Raw genomic sequence first — 15529 nt, 5'->3', positions numbered from 1 at the left:
CAAACAAAGACCATTTCAGTTTAGAGTTTAGAAATAAAGAATGAAACTAGTCCTTCGGCCCACCGAGTCCACAACGATCATCCATCCGTACACTAGTTCTATCCTCCACACTATGGGCAATTTACAGAAGCCAATTAACCTATAAACATGCACGCTATTGGAATTTGGGAGGAAACTGGAGCAGCCAGAGAATATTCACGTGGTCACGGGGAGAATGTTCAAACTCCACATAGTCGGGAGCAAACCTGAGTCTCTGGCGCGGTAAGGCAGTCACTCTAACCGCTGCATCACTGTGCCACTCAGACTAAAAGTCACTTTTATTATTGCAGAATGAGAAAGTGGTGCAGCTAGCAGAGCTGTTGTTTTACAGTGCCAGAGGTGTGGGTTCAATCCTGACCTCCACAGCTGTCAACATGAAGATTGCATGTCCTCCCTGTGACTGTGTGGGTTTCCCCCCAGGTGCTTGGGTTTTCTCCCATATCCCAAAGAAGTGCAGGATCCAACCTGAGTCTCTGGTGCTGCGAGGCAGCAGTTCTACCGCTGAACCACTGTGTCGCCCTATTTTATTCACTGTATTTTTTTTAGCTCCATCGGTTTATTTATTCACATTTTAATTTAATTTTGGTTGGCTGCTTCACAGTGTTGACTGTCACTGTTTGAGGCAAACACTCTGATTTCTTGGCAGACTCAGCTTGGTGGCCTGCCCCTCAAATGTTGAACTTCAGAAGCAAAAAGAGAGAAAAATCACAATGGGAAAACATTCTGTGGTTTGAAGAATAGGTTTAGTTTGGTTTAGAGATACAGTGCGGGAACAGGCCCTTCGGCCCACTGAGTGCTTGCCGGCCGGAGATTACCGCACACTAACACTATCCTAGCTATCCAAGGGACAATTTGCATTTATACCAAGCCAATTATCCTTCGAGCCTGTAGGTCTATGGAGTGTGGGAGGAAATCGGAGCTTCCCATGGTAAACTCATGCAGGTCACGGGGAGAATGTACCAACTCCGTACAGACATTCACCGTAGTCAGGATCGAACCAGGGTCTCTGGCGCTGTAAGGCAGCAACTCTACCGCTGCTCCACCGTGCTACCCATTTGGTTCTGGTGCTTGAACCAATCCAATTGAAATAAAAAATGATTGTATCCCCTTTAAGCATTCTTTGTACTTGAATGCAAATGACGAATATAAAATAGACATCTGCAAGTCAGTTTTCCTTCCTTTTTTGTCCTGTGCAATATCACTTTACTCGGGATCTGCAGATTTCATGGCGACAATAGATATGTCATGCAAATTGCTGCTCATCATAGGTTAAAAATAGCCAATGAACAGAGCAACCTTCTCAATGTGAGACTAATATTAGAGTGTCTTTTTACTTGCAAATGAATTTCTGCAACATCTCCCTCGCTCCCTTTGATCCCATTTGACTCCTTGATGAAATGCCGCTGGCTTTGATAAATGGGAATCACGACAAAAAATGGAGAGACTCTGGAGCTGCAAAGAGTGGGGTGGTGGTGGTGGTGTTGGAGGTGGGGGGGGGGGAGGGGGGGAAAGATATCCCACCAGTGGACTAGTTTGCAGGTATGTCGCTGGGGCAGATCACATGATGGGAAAGGACACAAAGCACTGGAGTAACTCAGCGGGGCAGGCAGCTTCTCCGGAGAACATGGATAGGTGATATTTCGTGTCGGACTGATATGACAGCACGCTGGGCTGTGACTTACTGGTACATTGAAAATAGAATGTAGAACAGTACAGTGCAGGAACAGGTCTTTGGCCCATAATGTCAGTGCAGAACATCATGCCAAGTTAAATTAATCTCCTGATTAAGTCTGAAGAAAGGTCTCGACCCGAAACGTCACCATTCCTTCTCTCCAGAGGTGCTGCCGGTCCCGCTGAGTTACTCCAGCATTTTGTGTCTATCTTCGATTTAAACCAGCATCTGCAGTTCCTCCCTACGTAAATGAATCTCCTTGCCTGCACTTGATTCATGTGCCTCCTTTCCCCGCATATCCATGTGCATATCTAAAAATCTCTTCAAAACCACTATTGCCTCGGCCTCCACCACCACCACTGGCAGCGTGTTCCAGGCACCCACCAAACTCTGCACAAACAAAACTTGCCCCGCACATCTTTAAACTTTGCCCTTCTCACCTTAAAACTATGCCCGCTGGTCTTTGACATTTGCACTCTGGAATATGATAACTGGAAAAAGATCTGCAGATGCACGGTATTCCAAGTGTGGACTCACCACCACCCTACAATTGGCACACACCGTCCCTATTTCTAAAACTTCAGACCCTTTGCAATAAAAAAAGCCAATCTTTAATTTGCCGTCTTAACTACTTGCTCAGCTAGTGCTGGTTTATCCCGAATATAGACACAAAAAGCTGCAGTAACTTACCGGGTCAGGCACCAACTCTGGAGAAAAGGAATAGGTGACGCTTCGGGTCAGAACCCTCCTTCAGACTGGCCAGTCTGTAGAAGGGTTCTGACCCGAATAATAATCAGGTTTTTGGCTGCTTTTACTGAAGTTCCTTCCCCACTATCCCCAAAATAACTTTATTTCCACCTTCCCAGTTCTGAGGAAGGGTCTTCAACCTGCAACGCTCACTCTGTTTCTCTTCCCACATATGTAGCCTGAAGGCAGGGGGCTGGATTCATCAGGGATTGGGCAGTGGAGAAGTAATAATTCTTCTCTAATATTTTTGTCTCTGTAATATTTTTGTTTGATTTTCACATTGTCTCATGACACCTGATTCTAATAGCCAGCCAGTTACTCCCCAAGTATTTTGGCATCACTTTGGGTAGGCAGGTAGTGGCTTTTAACCTATACATTTGTCCTTAATCGTTCACCATTTTATTGCTCGTGCTCCGAGTCATAATCAGAGCCAAGATCATCGATGGAGAAAGATAGATGGTCTGAGGTAGAGAAAGAAAGAGAAAGTGAAAGATAGGGAGAGAGAGAGAGAGGGAGAGGGAGAGAGAGAGGGAGAGGGAGAGGGAGAGGGAGAGAGAGAGGGAGAGGGAGAGGGAGAGGGAGAGGGAGAGGGAGAGGGAGAGGGAGAGGGAGAGGGAGAGGGAGAGGGAGAGGGAGAGGGAGAGGGAGAGGGAGAGGGAGAGGGAGAGGGAGAGGGAGAGGGAGAGGGAGAGGGAGAGGGAGAGGGAGAGGGAGAGGGAGAGGGAGAGGGAGAGGGAGAGGGAGAGGGAGAGGGAGAGGGAGAGGGAGAGGGAGAGGGAGAGGGAGAGGGAGAGGGAGAGGGAGAGGGAGAGGGAGAGGGAGAGGGAGAGGGAGAGGGAGAGGGAGAGGGAGAGGGAGAGGGAGAGGGAGAGGGAGAGGGAGAGGGAGAGGGAGAGGGAGAGGGAGAGGGAGAGGGAGAGGGAGAGGGAGAGGGAGAGGGAGAGGGAGATAACTAGTGAAAGAGTAAGAAAGAGTGTGAGAAAGAGTGGGAGTGTGAGAAAGAGAGGGAGAGAAAGATTAACTGAGTGACTGAGTGAGAAATATAGTGGGAGAGAGCAGGAGAGTGAAAGAGAAAGGGAAATAGAATGTGGAGGTCAAAATTAGCAATTTATTATCTATTTTGCTCCTTTTATCTTAATCCTCTGTGACAAGTGCAGGCTGCAGCCCAGGGACATCCAAGTACTTCCAATTGCCATTCCAGGTTTGACAATAACTCAGAGAGAATAGAACATTACCCTCCTGATTTGTCTGCTATTGAATGGAAGTAATATTTCAAAACGTTTTTTTAACTAAACAGGCAACAAACGTTTGAGGTACTGCAGGAGACATGAGTGGTTTCCAGTCGGTCATCGGAATTTTGGTGGGTAAAACTTTACAAGTAGGAACCAGGCTGGATTTGTCTGTGGAGTGAGATGCACTAACATTTTTAGTTGCCGAGACCTCCCGGGAGACGGCCATTTTACAGCATTCTCTCCTTCCTCTCCATGGTCCTGTGACACACTTCCATGGACGAAAACAGTCCTGTGCTCCCAATGGTCCACTTACAAGCCCAGGCAATTGGTATCACTGGATTACCCTGTTCATCTGAGCAGAAATGGTCTGAAACCCAATGGCCGGGGCATTCACGGTGCACGAAGGGCGGGTTGTGAATTAACAGCCCAAGTTATGCTTTACCGTTGCCTTTTTATTCCAAACTTGCTATGAGCTGAGTTTGTGGCATGAGCTTAGATTAGTTTTATTCCCATCTTGTCCTGACCTTATAGACACTTGTGACACTGGGATGGTAAGAAGGAGAATTCAGGCTGATTATTTCATTTTTTTAAAAGCACAAAATGTTGGAATGACTCAGCGGGTCAGCCAACAATAGACAATAGACAATAGGTGCAGGAGTAGGCCATTCAGCCCTTCGAGCCAGCACCGCCATTCAATGCGATCATGGCTGATCACTCTCAATCAGTACCCCGTTCCTGCCTTCTCCCCATACCCCCTCACTCCGCTATCCTTAAGAGCTCTATCCAGCTCTCTCTTGAAAGCATCCAACGAACTGGCCTCCACTGCCTTCTGAGGTAGAGAATTCCACACCTTCACCACTCTCTGACTGAAAAAGTTCTTCCTCATCTCCGTTCTAAATGGCCTACCCCAACATCTCCTGAAGAACTTGCATAGATGACATTTTGGGTCGGAACTCTTCTTCTGACTGACAGTGGGGGGGGGGGGGGGGGGGGGAAGAAACCTGGAAACATAGAAACATAGGAAATAGATGCAGGAGGAGACCATTTGGCTCTTCGAGCCAGCACCGCCATTCATTGTGATCATGGCTGATCATCCACAATCAGTAACCTGTGCCTGCCTTCTCCCCATATCCCTTGATTCCACCAGCTCCTAGCACTCTATCTAACTCTCTTTTAAATTTATCCAGTGAATTAGCCTTTACTGCCCTCTGTGGCAGAGAATTCCACAAATTCACAACTCTCTGGGTGAAAGAGTTTCTTCCCACCTCAGTTTTAAATGGCCTCCCTTTTATTCTTAGACTGTGGCTCCTGGTTCTGGATTCCCCCAACATTGGGAATATTTTTCCTGCATCTAACTTGTCCAGTCCTTTTATAATTTTATACGTCTCTATAAGATCCCCTCTCATCCTTCTAAACTCCAGTGAATACAAGCCCAGTCTTTCCAATCTTTTCTCATATGACAGTCCCGCCAAGCCAGGGATTAACCTCATGAACCTATGCTGCACTGCCGCAATAGCAAGGATGTCTTTCCTCAAATTAGGAGACCAAAACTGCACACAATATTCCAAATGTAGTCTCACAGGGCCCCATACATCTGCAGAAGGACCTCTTTGCTCCTATACTCAAATCCTCTCGTTATGAAGGCCTATGTGCCATTAGCTTTCTTCACTGCTTGTTTTACCTGCACGCTTACTTTCAGTGACTGGTGTACAAGGACACCAAGTCTCGTTGAACTTCATCGTTACCTAATCTGACACCATTGAGATAATAATCTGTCTCCTTGTTTTTGCGCCAAAGTGGAAACCTCATATTTATCTACATTATACTGCATCTGCCATGTATCTGCCACTCACTCAAGCTGTCCAAGTCACCCTGCAACCTCCAAACATCCTCTTCGCAGTTTACACTGCCACCCAGCTTTGTGTCATCTGCAAACTTGCTCATGTTACTTGTAGTTCCATCATCCAAATCATTAATATATATTGTAAATAGTTGTGGCCCCAGCACCGAGCCTTGCGGCACTCCACTCTCCACTGCCTGCCATTCTGAAAAGGACCCGTTTATTCCTACTCTTTGCTTCCTGTCTGCCAACCAATTCTCTATCCATGTCACTACCCTACCCCAATACCATGTGCTTTAATTTTGCTCACCAAGAGAGGAAGGGCAGGATAAACCCAAAAGTTGAGTTGTTTTTTTTGATAGGCAGATGTTTGAACAAAGGTCAGAGATGAAAAGATCATAGGTGTACGACAAAAGGATTGAAATATTGTGAATTATGATGTTAGAGGAAGGAATGCGGGTGGAAGGGGAGTGGGAGGGGAGATATAGGTGCGAATCTAAGTGGGACACAGAGGAGAAAGGGGGTTGGAAGAAAGGAGAGTGTGGGGGAAGGAGGGGGAGGGGAGTTTGTTACCTAAAATCGGAAAATTCAACCATACCATTGGGTTTTAAGCTACGCAAGCGGAATATGAGGCGCGTGTTGCCTCAATCTGGAAATGGAGGTGCCCAGGACAGGAAGGTCAGTATGGGAATGGGAAAAGGAGTTAAAATGTTTAGCAACCAGGAGATCCCAACCCTGACTGACTGAGCGCAAGTGTTCGGCGTCATGTTTGCTGATTCTACGTTTGGTTTCACCGATGTACAGGAGGTCACAAATCTAGCTTCACAATTCGCAACTCTTCACTCCTTTTGTTTCGCACCTTTGGTCTTTTCATCTCTGGCCTTTGTCCAATCATCTACCTGTCAAATCCTCCCCTCACCTGTATCCACCTTTTGCCTACCTGCTTTGTCCTGCCCCCTCCTCTCTTCAAGCTTTCTTTAACCCTCCCACTACAATCAGTCTGAAGAAGGGTGCTGATCCGAAAGGTCACCTATCCATGTTTTCCAGAGATGCTGCATGACCCGCTGAGTTACTCCAACAATTTTGTGTATTTTTGTTAACCAACATTTGCAGTTCCTTGTTTCTACATCTTCTGGGTGAGCTGGAGTCCCACTTATAGAAGCTCATTTCTAACCTGACACCAACGATTATTTGTACAATGCCTTTCATCAGGGAATGAGTCCCACGGTACATCGCAGTAATGTATCAAGATTAAATTTGAGACATGACTAAAAGCCAGGACACAAACTGCTGTGTGAACTCAGTGAGTCAGGCAGCATCTATAGAGTGAATTGACAGGTGGCATTTCGGGTGGGAAACATCGCCTGCTCATTTCCCTCCATAGGTGCAGCTTGACCTGCTGAGTTCTTCCAGCACTTTGTGTTTTGCTCAATATTCCAGATTGAAGACTCAAGATTTCTGCAGTCGCTTCTGTCTCCAGTTTGCTCAGTGCAGAATGGGGATGGGCTGTGGGAATTTAGGGCAGTAACCTGCGATGTTAATAGAGTGAGAGAGTCATAGAGAGATACAGCATGGGAAAAGACCCTTCACCCCCACCATAACCTCACTAACCACGAAACACCCATTTGACTCTCGCTCAATTATCTCTCTACATTCTCATCAGCTCCCCACAGATTCCACCCTCACCTACACATTGGGGGCAATTTACAGTGGCTCATAAACGTACCAATCCACATGCGTTTGGGATGTGGGAGGGAACCAGCATACCCAAAGGAAACCCACGTGGTCACAGGGTCATAGAGTCATAAAGCGTGGAAATAGGCCCTTCGGCCCAACTTGCCCACACCGATCAACGTGTCCCATCTACACGTCCCACCCACCTGTGTTTGGCCCATATCCCTCAAAACCTGTCCTATCCATGTTCCTGTCTAATTGTTTTTTTAAATGTTGCAATAGTCCCTGCCTCAACTATTTTATCTCCATTGGTAGCTCGTTCCATACATACCCCATCCTTTATGTGAAAAAGTTACCTCTCAGGTTTCCATTAAATTTTTCCCCCTTCACCTTAACCTAAGGCCTTTGGTTCTCAATTCCCCTATTCTGGGCAAGAGACTGTGAGTCTATCCTATCTATTCCTCTCATGATTTTATACATCTCTAAAAGATCGCTCCTCATCCTGATCTCCAATGTAAAGTGTCCCAGCCTACACAACCTCTCCCTGTAGCTCAGATCCTCGAGTCCTGGTAACATCCTTCTAAATATTCTCTGTACCCCTTCCAACTTGACAACATTTTTCCTATAGCATGGTGCCCATAACTGAACACAATACTCTAAGTGCGGCCTCACCAACGTGTTTCTGATCACAAAAAGAACATACAAACTCCCCACAAACAGCGTCATAGTCATAATTGAACCGAGTTTTCTGGTGCCGTGACACCCACAGTCTATCGTGGATGGAGGTCATAGCAGAGGTGGAAGAGGTCTTGGAGGGTTGTAGGACTAAGTTCAAGACTAAACAGGGGCTGAAATTGAGTTTGCTCCCAGCTTGCAGTCACTTAACAACGCACAGCAAGCTTCCTGCTCTCCAAATGGCCCAAGGCACCTTCCACTGGAAGTGAAATAAACCATCAATTCACCCATTCAAACCCATTCTAACACATTCAAGAAGGTGCTGATAGACTTGTGACACATAATGGCAAGGACTTAGAGTGCAAGGAAAATAATTGAGATACATGTATTAAGTTGCAACTTTGTCGATCAGTGTACCATCTTCATTGTAAGAAACCTGGAGAAAACTGATCTTGGGGTTTAGGGGAAGACGAGGTGGAGAGGCAGGATGTAAAAATACAGCCTTCATATTTCGTACCCTATTTTTGGTGGTTTTTGGAATCCATTTTATTCTGCCTTGCAAGCTAAAAATATTTTTTTCTGGCAAGTTTTGAAATTATTTAAGTTGTCTGACCCCCAAACACGCACAAACCTTTCACAAGCTCACAATGACCAACAGACCGTATGGCTTTTACAAGACGATTACAAGACAGAAAGAGGCTGTTAGATAAGTGCATGGATATGCAGAGAATTGAGGCATAAGGATCATGAGCAGGCAGATGAGATTAGTTTATCATGGCATTATGTTCTGGGCAGACGCTGTGAGTTAAAGGGCCTATTTCTGTATTGCACTGTTGCTGTTACCTGCCAGGCTTTGTCCTGCCCCTCGGCTCTTCCAGCACCTGCAGGTCATTGTTTCTGCTGTAATGCTCTATACTCTATGTTCTATAAATTGACTTTGCTCGGACCCATCTCCAACTTTGCACAATTGTTTGCTTATAAATGCTGTTCTCAGTTTTAAAGTTGGAATGTAGTATGGTGATGTTTAGTTCTGATGCACACCACAGGAATAAAGGTCATCACACTACATTCTGACTTTAAAACTGGTAATATTGACTGTTGTATTAATAAATGCAGCCACATCTACAGGAGAAATGTGACAAAACATACCAGAAATCTGAAAGGTTACCTGTTTCTCTTTCCATAGCTGCTGCAAGACCTGCTCAGTGTTTCCATTCATTTCAGTGTCCGTTGTACATTAAGAGGACTGGGTAGGTGTATGGTAAAGTTAATTTGTGCCATATACACAAAAGCTGATCAAAATTCAATATTGCAATTGTCCACAGGGGAGCCAAAGTGGGCTATCAATGGAATTGTCTTCTCTGAACCCCATGGTCATTGATTATCCACAAAATCTATTAATTCATAAATCAGAGTTCCAAACTTGATCTTACATAAACATCTGTTTTACCTCAAAGCTATGCAAGTGGTAAATGGCCAAAAGCATTTGAAATTAAAAAGACTAGAAGACACTTTTAGTATTCTACAATAGAAAATGATGCAGTTTACAGTGTCAGAGACATGGGTTCAATCTGACCTCTGCAGCTGTCAACTTGGCCTCGACCAGTGATCACCCATACCCTAGTTCTATTCTACACACTAGGGATAACACAGAAGCCAATTAACCTACAAACCTGCATGTCTTTGGAATGAGGGGGGAAACCGGAGCACCCGGAGGAAACCCACACGGTCACAGCGTGAACGTACAAACTCCGCACAGACAGCACCCGAGGTCAGGATCAAACACGATTCTTTCATGCTGTGAGGCAGCAACTCTACCGATGAGCCACTGTGCCATCCATCTTTGTCTCAGAGTCCTTCTGTAATTTGTCCTTGCAAGCATTAAGTCTTCTGTTGCACCATGGGTGAGATAGTTTCTTGGAAAATGTTAGGTGGGCTTTGAATTAATTCCAGCTCGTACCCTGCAGTTGCCATCTGTGCAACTGATATCTCCCAGGTGCATTTTGCAGATTCTATTTCATCTCACAATGAACTCTCGCTCCACCGAGCAATAAAATTGGCTTTCATTCCCATAAAGAAGAATCACATCACATCCCTCGGAGGAATATAACAGGGAACTGATATAGAAATACTCTAATTGGGACTTCTAGGCAGAAAATGCTTAGGGGATCCATGTCAAGATTTATACTCCTGTCCTCGTTTTTGGTTCCTGATGCTTAATCAACACTTCAAACCTGTTTAAATCATTATCTACCTCCCTTAACTTTGCGACTCCTCTCTAAACTTTCATATCCCTCATATGCCAAATTAGTATGCCATCAGATATATATTTTTTAAATTTTCATTTGCTGATTAGATTGTGGACATAATCATACAACATAGTTATAAACATAGTCAGAGAAGCTTGCTGGGCAGGTCAGTGAGCAATCGCCATACCAAGGCTGGTACACATTAGGTGTCATTGATAAACTGGTCATTTAGAATTTATTATCCAGGGCTCCTGGTCTATCTTGAGTCAGACCCAAGGAGAGGAGGTAGCCTACTTTGACCCAAGATGGATCAGATATCAAGGACGCATATCATGCAAGCAGTTTTCTTGTTAACAGCATGACTGCTCTGCTTTGGAGAATGTAACGAAGCACCTGGCAGTGATCACTCCACAACCGGTACTTCTTCTCAATAACCTCCTTTAAACTATTCAGTGCGCGTAAAAAACCAAGAACAAGAAACATTGGATCCAAATGCCTAAGTTTTGACACACGACTCACTGATTTTCACATTATCTATTCCAGGGTTTTTCTGAGTTGCAAAATTCCTCCTCTCCCCACCTGTGCTAAGATTGAGTTTGATGTGTAAAATAGGGAAAAAATACTTTACCCCTGGTCAGAGAGCTGGCATTACAGGAGCACTGCTTCTGACTAACTCTTCTGGTGCCCAACTGAAGATCGTTGGAAGATTTCCCACCCATTACAAAGTGTCAGCAGGCTCCGTGAGGCAAGGAGTTGGTTCTAAACATTCCAGTCATTGATGTATGAAGATACAGGCCAATATTAATGACTCATTTGTGGCGATTCAGAGCTGATTTATGAGGCGCTACCATATTCTAGTGATCCACTAAATCTGGTAATTAGCAAAGCCAGGACCTTAATGAGGAAGGGGGATACAGTGACAATGATGAAAGGAAAGTGGATGTGGTGGGAGCATGTGGTGAATAATCATCCTGTTACCATGAAAACATTGCAATTGTATGGTAAAGTTAATTTGTGCCACATACACAAAAGCTGATCAAAATTCAATATTGCAATTGTCGACAGGGGATTGTCAACACAGATTAGTGGGCAAAAAAATGTAGGAAACTCCAGCCAAGACAAAATGCTTTGCTGGAATAGTGGTGGTGTAAAAGGATTTGTTTCATGAGGCAGATACTGAAGTCACTCATCCCACAGCTGGTTTCTCTGTGAGTGAGATGACCATATGGAAATGTAGGATGAGGATGAGTCTCAGGGGTAGACACAAAATGCTGGAGTAACTCAGCGGATCAGGCAGCATCTCTGGAGAGAGGGAATGGGTGACGTTTCGGGTCGAGACCCTTTTTCAGAGTCTCAGGGTATGTGTTAGGCACAGGTTGTATGATTAAAGAAATGAGGGAGGGAGTAAAGGCTCTGGAAGTAGGGAGGGAAGTGATTTTATGGGTGTCAACAGTAAGGATATTGGTGGGTCAGTGTGGATTCTGCTGGGACGGTCATTGTATGGTTGGATCAGTGAGGGTTTGTCTGAGATATTGAGAGTTTGGGTATGACCATGTTAGTTTGAGTGGGGGGTCTATTGGTTCAGGTGGGACCGTATTGCTTTAGGTGGGGTAGTGTTAGTTCAGGTGGCACAGTGAGGGGTTTGGATGGAACATTGTTTGTCTGGGTGAGACAATGTGGGTCCAGGTCAGATATATAGGACTTGGATGGGATATTTAGACATGCAGGATTCATACTGGCAGAAAATTATTTCCAAAATAAATTTTAAAAGCCAGCTGAGATTTAAATTTCACCCAGAAATTTGCAGCCAGATTGTAACACTTCCTCTCAGAAGGTTTATAGGTGAGAGAGGAAAGATTTAATAGGAATCTGAGGGGCAACCTTTTCACACAGAGGGCGGTTGGTATATGGAATGAGCTGCTAGAGGAGGTAGATGAGGCAGATACTATAACACCATTTAAAAGACATTTAAACAGGTACATGGGCAGGAAAGGTTTAGAGGGTAATGGGCTAAACTGGGCAGGTGGGATTGGTGTAGATGGGGCAGCTTGGTTAGCATGGGCAGGTTGGGCTGAGGAACCTGTTTCCATACTGTCTGACTCCATGACTCTAGAAACTGTCAAAGTGATGACTTCCTCTCTTTAGATCCACAAGCATTTAATCCTTCTCTGACAATCTTGTAATACTAAGTAATGCAGGAATAGGAAATTCCTAACCAAAATCTGTCACATCTCGAGCTGGTTTTAAAAGGGAGAGAGTTCCTGACAATTTCACTACTTTCTCTGTGAGAAAAGTGTTTTTGACTATAGTCTGAATAGCCTGGCTCAGTGTTTAAGGCTGCCTCCCCACCCAACTCCCCCTTTGTTCTCTGTCAGTTCTTCCCATCCATTGGTCTGCATCATTTTGACAAGTCTTCCTCAATGCACTAGTTTAATTTTCTGTCTACCTTTTGAACGCTGGCATTTCAAGACCAGGATCATTGCACTGGAACCCCTCCTGGGTGGATACGAATGGACGGTTCCCAGGAGCGGCACGGTTATACAGTGGTAGAGATGTTGCCTTACAGTGCCAGGGACCTGGGTTTGAGCCTGACTATGGATGCTGTCTGTACGAAGTTTGTACGTTCTCCCTGTGACCGCGTGGGTTTTCTCCAGGCGCTCCGGTTTCCTCCTACACTCCGAAGACGTACAGGTTTGTAGGTTAATTTTCTTCGGTAAACTTGTAAATTGTCCCTAGTGTGTAGGATAGTGCTAGTGTACGGGGTGATCGCTGGTTTGTGTGGTCACTGTGCGCCAAAGGGCCTGTCCGCATGCTGTATCTCTAAAGTCTAAATGTATACAGTGCTCTGTTCAGTTCCTTGACATCCTCTCCTTTCTCAGGTCTCTGTGATAAGGACTCACTTTCACAAACCTTTCCGGCTACAGCTAATTCCTATGATAGTTGGCATGTTCACTCGAATCTCTATGTTTGTTCTTCCACAGCTTACTCAATTACATAAAAAGTTTTGTCTTTCTTGCTTCCAAAGTGGGGACTTTAGGCTTTCTTCACCTTGAACTGCATCTGCCTCAGTTTGGCCAGACACATGATTACTAGTAGTACGATTCAACACATTCTAACTCCACTACTTTTACATATTCACACTGGCAACAGTTGTTCCCTGCCATCCTTGGCATTTGCAGCCTCATTTCATCCTTAATGATGGCACAGAAAGCTACTTGTGGGGATGTGTTCAAAGCATCCATTTCTCTTGTGTGTTAGCAGAGTGCCTTCCTGAATCGTTGCTGTCCTTCAGGTGACCATGCTGTTGGGGAAGGAGTTCTAGGCTTTACACCCAGTGAGGATGTGATATATTTTGAAATTAGGACGGTGCGCAACTCAGAGGGGAACCTGCATGCGGTGGTGTTCCTAAATGCCTGCTACAAGTGCTTCTTGTGGTAGATGTCACGTCATTGCCCTGCCCATTCAGCCACTCGTACCTACTTGTCATTCAGTAGGCTGAATGGCAAGTACCTACTTGTCATGGCTGATCTTTTACCCCAATGCCAACATCCTGCACTAACCCCATATTCCTTGATTCCCTTAATATCTCTGAATGTTTCAAGTGGTGAATGGGGTGCCAAACAGAAAGATTGTGTTGGGGTGCGTTGAGCAAAGCAGTCAATTGTACAACCATCAAAAACTACTTTCTAAGAAAAATGACAGCTATAGTGATCTCCTAATAAATGCAGGCTGATTTCTCAAACAAAAATCGTGAAATTGTGTCTCATGCATTGGATTGAGTTTTCCCAAAGACGTGACCAGGAGGATTGGCGGGACTGTGTGGTGGACATTGTCTACATGGACTTTAGCAAGGCATTTGATAAGGTCCCGCTTGGTAGGCTGCTCCAGAAGATTAGATCAAATGGGTTCCAAGAGCTAGTCAACTGGATACTAAATTGGCTTTAGACTTCAGAGATACAGCACGGAAACAAGGCCCTCAGCCCACCGAGTCCGCTCCGACCAGCGATCACCCTGCACACTAACACTATCCTACACACTAAGGAACATTTACAATTTTTTTACCAAAGCCAATTAACCTATGAAACTGTATGCCTTCAGAGTGTGGGAGGAAGCTGGCACACCCAGAGAAAACCCATGTGATCGCACAAAGAACGTACAAACTCCGAACAGAAAGCACCCATAGTCGGGATCGAACCTGATTCTCTGGCACTGTGAGGCAGCAACTCTACTGCTGCGCCACTGTACGGCCCTATTGAGCAGCAGATACTGTTGACTTGTTGGAAGGAGTCATAGGGTGAGAGTGGAGGATTGTTTTTCAGATTTGAAGCTTGTGACCAATGTTGTGCTGCAGCAAACGATGCTGAAGAAGGGTCTCGAGCCAAAACGTCACCCATTCTTTCTCCCCAGAGATGCTGCCTGTCCTGCTGAGTTACTCCAGCATTTTGTATCTACCTTCGATGCTAGATTCACTATTGTTTTTGTCATTTATGTGACTAATTTGGATGAGAATGTGGTTGGCATAATTAGTAAATTTGCGGATGGCACCAAAATTGACGGTCTTGTGGACAGTGAAGAAGGTTAGCTAAGATTACAATGGAATCTAATTGAACTAGAAGATTTATGAAGATGTTCAAGAGCCTGGGGGGGTTTGAGTTACCAGGATAGGCCAGTGTTTTTTTCCTGAGACGTAGGAGGCTGAGAGGTGACCTCATAAAGGTAAATAAAATAATGAGTGCCATAGATAAGGTGAATGGTCACAGTCATTATCCCAAGGCAGCAGGAGTCAAAAACTAGAGGGGAAGGATTTAAAGGTAACTCAAGGGGCAACATATTCCACACAGTGGGTGATACCAATGTGTGGAACCAGCTGCCAGAGGCATTTGTACAGGAAAATTACAGAACCTGAATAATTTACAAACCTGCATGTCTTTGGGATGTGTGAGGAAACCAGAGCTAACAAGGAAAACATGCAAACTCCACATAGGTAGCACCCGAGGTCAGGGTCTCTGGTGCTGTCAAGTCAAGTCAAGTCAATTTTATTTGTATAGCACATTTAAAAACAACCGACGTTGACCAAAGTGCTGCACATCTGATTAGGAAAAAAAAAGAAACATACAGTGGCAGGCAGCCAAACACAACGGCGCGGCCATCTTGAACAAAATGTTTAACTAAAGCAGAAAGGCAGTATCTCTCCCAGCTGTGCCACTGTGCTGCACTTGTTGATTATTGTGTCATGTTGGGGATAGAAAGATAAATCGTGAGAAAGGATGTTTGGATGAAGAGTGCAACAAAAGAAATGAAGAAACTTTTGAAAATTTTAAAACTTTCAACTATTCATCACCTGAAGGAAAGAGCCCTACAGTTGAAATTGTTCACTTTCTGGGCCAGGGAGGTTGGTTGA

At 44.9% G+C, this 15529-nt stretch overlaps 1 protein-coding gene across 2 annotated transcripts in view; it reads right to left on the bottom strand.

The window, feature by feature from the left end:
• The window catches only part of LOC144598112 (protein FAM163A-like), a 146974-nt gene that overhangs the window by 23335 nt on the left and 108110 nt on the right, over window positions 1-15529 (bottom strand). The window lies entirely within an intron of this gene.

The sequence above is a fragment of the Rhinoraja longicauda genome, chromosome 11 (genome assembly GCF_053455715.1).
Source record: "Rhinoraja longicauda isolate Sanriku21f chromosome 11, sRhiLon1.1, whole genome shotgun sequence".
Taxonomy (NCBI): domain Eukaryota; kingdom Metazoa; phylum Chordata; class Chondrichthyes; order Rajiformes; family Arhynchobatidae; genus Rhinoraja; species Rhinoraja longicauda.
Note: the sequence above shows the minus strand (reverse complement) of the source record. Positions and strands in the feature narration are given on the sequence as shown.